This window comes from Melitaea cinxia, chromosome 28 (genome assembly GCF_905220565.1).
Source record: "Melitaea cinxia chromosome 28, ilMelCinx1.1, whole genome shotgun sequence".
NCBI classification, from domain to species: domain Eukaryota; kingdom Metazoa; phylum Arthropoda; class Insecta; order Lepidoptera; family Nymphalidae; genus Melitaea; species Melitaea cinxia.
In genome coordinates, this window is record NC_059421.1 from 1395965 (window position 1) to 1401840 (window position 5876).

General features: G+C 32.0%; 1 non-coding gene across 1 annotated transcript; it reads left to right on the forward strand.

Moving 5' to 3' along the window:
* Positions 1-1731: 1731 nt before the first annotated feature.
* On the forward strand, positions 1732-1804 carry Trnak-uuu. The gene has a single exon. It is a non-coding gene; the product is annotated as a tRNA-Lys (tRNA).
* The last annotated feature ends 4072 nt before the right edge of the window (positions 1805-5876 follow it).

Here is a 5876-nt window from a genome sequence, read left to right on the forward strand (position 1 = left end):
TATTGTCAAGACATGGTTCGTATAAAAAATAAAAAAACAATATATTTATTAAAAAAAAAAGGTACAACAGAGCTAAGTTTTCTGGGTCAGGTCGTTAATAAAAGACTTTATCTTTAATGTCAGTAGAGTTTATTTTTGAAGTAAAACCTTTTTACGCATGCTTGACTTGTGGAGTAAGCTGGTGAATGCGTGACAAGGGCGTCATGAAAAGTGTGATCGGGTGAGGCGAATGGATGTTGAGAGGAAGATATAATGTTAGCTCGAACTAAAGAAGATTTACTTCAGTCGTGTGGCCTATAGCAAACTCGTTTTTTTTCTACTAATACATTAATTAAAAAAAATATTTGTTGACCTAAAAATAGAGTTTTTTTGTATCACCTGTTACTCTTCTATATAAAAAAAATGTCAGTGAATATACAAGCTTTCTAATCCAAAATAAATTTATATCCTCAAATAAATATATCAGCTCAGTAATAAGTAAATAAGTCTTTATAATCTATATAAATAAAAACAAACGTTGCTAAGCATAACTCGAGAATGGTTTGACCAATTCGGCTAATTTATTTTTTTGTATGTTCCTTAAGGCCCACGGAAGGTTTTAATATTAAAAAAAATTAAAAAAAATAAAAAAAAATACTAGTAACTTTTGACAGAACGAAGTCTGTCCGGGCAGCTAGTATGGAATGAAAATGCCACATAGTGATGAAAGTTCTAGCACTACATATGTCATTATTTCACCCGTGTATTTTTGTATCTTATCTTCATATTGTGTTTAAATTACTGTAGTCAAAAAATATTTCTTGCTTTATTCCAATCCTTCAGGGGCAAAACAAAATTGCGCTAAAACGAGTAATAATTGTTTCTTATTATTAAAACTCAATAATAAAACCAAATTTTTCTTTTTGCTAAATTATTTCTAATTTTTTTTTCTAATATATAAAATTCTTGTGTCGCGGTGTTTGTTACCAAACAGCTCCGAAGCGGCTGGAGGGATTTTATGAAATTTTGTGTGTATATCGGGTAAATCTAAGAATCGACCAACATTTATTTTTCATATTCTCAAATGATAAGGGAGAACCATAACTATATATACTTTTTTATTTTTTGATTTTTTTTTTTATTATGATATGGCATTGAAAAATACCAACCAAAAATAGCAACCCCTTTTCACCCTTCTACCATCAACCTCTATTTTTTAATAGCGTTTAGCGGCAAAACAACTCGTCAGCTAAACTCTAAAATCTAACGCATTAGAGACGAACTTTTCACTTGTATAAAAGTAAATTTTTTTAATAATTAATTAATTTTTTTTTTTTTATATCACTAGTTCGGCAAACAAGCGTACGGCTCACCTGATGGTAAGAGATTACCGTAGCTTATAGACGCCTACAATACCAGAAGCATCGAAAGCGCGTTGCCGACCTAATCCCCAATCCCCCCCCCCCCCCGGAGCTCTGGTCACCTTACTCACCAACAGGAACACAATACTGCTTGAAAACAGTATTATTTAGCTGTGGTCTTCTGTAAGGTCGAGGTACTACCCCAGTCGGGCTGCTCCATATTTTGAGCAGGAAATTCCTGCTGTGCCCTACCTCAGTTAAATTTTATTTCATTAATATTATTTACATCCACAATTTTTATTAATGTCAAACATTATACAGCTTAAAAAATGATGTATAATTATTACATGTATGAAAGATATCTACTTGTAAATTAACTAATTTATATGTAGCCCGGATAGCTCAGTCGGTAGAGCATTGGACTTTTAATCCAAGGGTCCAGGGTTCAAGTCCCTGTTCGGGCGGACTTTTTGTAGAGTTCCTAAATAAATACCAATCTTGTTACAAGTATAATTACAAGTAATAATTGTTCAAAAAAAAAAATTGTTAATCAAATATTGAAGAAAAATTAATCTTACAATCTAGATTTGTCTGTATGGAATATTATTTTTTTACGCTTTTTTTTATCTAATTCTCATTCTAAGTTTACTTCTTGGAAATGATATAAAGTTCGTACTAAGGTCGACGTACTTCCACAAAGGGCTAATCCAGATTTTGAGCACGATATTTCCTGCCGTGCCCTACCTCAGTTAAATTGGGCCCTTTTAATACCTGTTAAACCTTAAATAATAAACTAAAACTTATAGATTCACAATTTTATTATGAATAGAAAAATCTCAAAAATAAAGAAAAACACATTACAAACTTGTATCTGTTGGATCGGTCACCAACACTGCCCAGCGTGGTGACTATGGGCGAAACACATGACTTCACGCCATTTTCGGCGCAAACTTGTGGAGACCTATGTCCAGCAGTGGACTGTATTAGGCTGAAATGATGATGATGATGATCTGTTGGATATTGTCTTACGTCCCATAGCTTTAACGGCAACCGGTGCAACGGCTCCTTTTTATTATAAAGGTGGCAAAACAACGTACTGTCCGCCTGATTTTAAGCGGATATCGTAGCCTATGAACCCCAAAAATCAAGAGCATTGCCTCTGCTTTGCACATCTTACTTACTACAGTAACACAACACTGCTTAGCAGTAGTATTATTTAGCTTTGATCTTATGTAAGGCTAAGTAAGATACTTCTACAAAAATATCTTCCTGTGTGCTACCTAAATGATTTCTTTCGGAATTGTTCGTATCTCGTCGCAACGCTTCGCCTCGTGTCAAGTCGTTTACCTTGGACGGTTCCAAATCCAACAAATTAGCTAATAGTAATTAGACGAAAAAGAAAAATACATTCATCACAATATTACACATAACTCCATAACCTTTAAACTTCTTGAAGGTCAAAGTAACCACGACATGAACAATAATATGTCGGATTAAGATTAATAATCTATACTTAGTTTTAACATCATTAAAATCAGTACAATGCAATATGGATCTTCTATATAAACTAAATTTTGATCGCGGTTCAGTCGGTATTAATTATCGTTACTTAAACATCATGAAAAAAGAGTAATTGCGAAATTTTTTCTCGATTTTAATCGATGGTAGCTTCACTTTTGATACAAATTCATTATAAACGAATATATTTTTGAATTGTAAAAGCAAGCTTTAAATTAGTGGCTGGTTTTTGATATTATTAGTAATAAGTTCACTAGTCATTCTAGTTCTAAAGCCGACAGAACTTGAAACAAGTGAGTGTGTCAGCTCCGATGATCGACTTTTTTTTAAATAAGTACCAGTAATTCAGTATCCATATCGGAAACACGAGATTTTTAACCTGATAATGAAAATTGTGTTTACTAACTAACGACAAAATACGAATTAAGAACGTCATCTCTTTGAGGTCGGTTTAAAATAGTATTATGTAGTTATGAAAACACAAACAAATTTAAAGTATTTCGAGATTAGTTATTACTATAGAGTTATTACCGAGTCACGACTTCTATATAATTATGACTACTTGTTATTAATTTTAGAAGAACTATATGCAATTAGTTTTTAATAACACACGAATTTCACGAATTCCTCCCTTTACTGACATTTCTGAATTGAATATTCATTGGTATTGGTAATGCGAGACAATTCTAACCAACTTTAAAAAAGAGGTTCTCATATTAGGTTATAATTTTTTATTTAGGTTTATGCTTTCTTATATATATGCTTTCTTATTTGTCACATAGAATATAGTATTCGTTATATTAAAAAATATTTTTCTTAAAAAAAGTAACTTTTAACCGTTTCTGCTAATATTTTTTTATATCCTGTTCCAATAATTTGAAAGAGATTATTACAATACGATTTTTTTTTCTTTATTTAAGGAGTTTTAGTCCATAAGGACTACGCCACTCCATAGGAACATCACACATTTACATAAGCCCCATTTTTCTCTTTCTATATTCTTTTTTTTTGCACAGAAAATTGGATTTTTTTTCTCAAATTTTGTATTAAGCAAAGAATAGCCTTTTTGGCCTTTTCCCATAATGGGATGTTAGACGGCCAATCATAAACCCTTGTACCGAACTACCAAAAAAAATGGTACTGGCAACAAAAAAATGGTATGCCTGTGCTCCGCTGCAGCACAGCCAACACTAATGCTGATGATGCAACACTGAGCTGTGTCGGAAATTGCAGCCTATTGAAAAAACTGACAGCTCCGTATAATATTTGATATATTTCATATACATCTCTAAAATTTGTCGGTTATTCTGTATTGTCGGTCAACGGCTAATCCTGGTATTTTTGCATACCACCACATACTATGTACCATGACCGAGTAGTCATGGTACATGGTACGTGACACTAAAAAATGGTATGTGTACTATTCTCATTTAACCTTTTAAAGAACGATGCTACCTCGGACATTTGCGATGCTACAGATAATTGCCGAAAACAGAGGAATTGCAACAGATAACAAATAAAATAAAACAACTGGAGCAAAGATAATAAATCGCATACTTACGTTCAGATCATTTTGTAAGACCTTTTACATTTATTTATGCAATTAAATTAATCTGATTGAACTCTGCTGCAGGTGAAATTAAAATTGTGCAATTATTTGTTTATTACTATATAGATTATAGACAGTATAATGAATTTTTCAATTATATATTTTAAAAAATGCTTACGACTGGGTCTGTATTATTATTTCACTGAATGTCTCTCTATTATTATTATTATTATTTATAAATAAGTTAAACCTCGTTTTTTTTAATTCTTTATGAAAATTCCTCATAAAACCTCATTCCAAAAATTAATAAGAAAATGTGTAACGTAAAAATTTAAGGACATTTCAATTTATAATTATTTGCACAAATTTAAGAACGATCAACAATTTATAAGAAAACCTAAGGAAAAGAAGAATGAGATTAGTAAAGACGTTTTCAAGTTTTATGTTTATAAATATACTAGCCGCCCAGTCCGGTTTCGCACGTGGTTCATTGAACAATTTATTAGACTTATTTTTGTAAGTATAAACCTTTGAGAATAAATTTTCTAAATAACGGTGAAAACTGCATCAAAATCCGTAGCTTAGAAACAGACCGACAGAGGCAGAGAGCGCCTTTGTTGCACAGACTATAAGCAACATCAATATCTATATATATACAAATAAATAAAATTGAAGTGTCGGTTTGTAATATTAAAATAACCGCTTTTTACTAAATGTATATGTATGAATACACGGTACCAAAATAACATTTTTTACAATTTTTGTCTGTCTGCCTCTTTGTCTCTGTCTATCTGTTTGTTCCGGCTAATCTCTGAAACGGATGGACCGATTTAGACAAGACTTTCACTGGCAGATAGCTGATGTTATAAGGGGTAACTTAGGCTAATTTAGTAATTTATTTATTTTGTAACTCTGCGAACAGAACTATTTTTTTTAATACCAAGCGAACGAAGTCGCGGGCAAAGCTAGTGTATAATAAATGAACAATCAAACAGAAGCAACTTAGTAGTATCGTTTAAACCAATGAATACAGACCACAAAAAAAACTACCTCATACTTTTTTTTCAATTAAAAAAAAACAATGTTACGGATATGTCAATAACCCGCCAAATATACTTCATTGTTTTTCTTTAAACAATCTTACACAAGAGTCGCTATTGTATTAAAATTACGTATCAGATCAGGACGACCTTGTTTTCGCTAGTGAGAGCTATCGTCAAATCGTTAATAATAATAAACAAAACACATAGAGGGCACGGTTCAAAGGAACATAAAGTTCAAGTCATAAGAGTTTTACTAGCAACGCATATAGGACCTCTTATTATTAACTAGCGTTTTATGAAATATTCCATTTTTTGCGCTAAGCCCTCCGTAAGAACCTTTTAGACTTTACCGAGTACTTAAATAAAAAAAAACTAAAAAATAGAATTGGCTGAATTGGTCCCAAGGGCGGATCCAGGGAGGGGGGT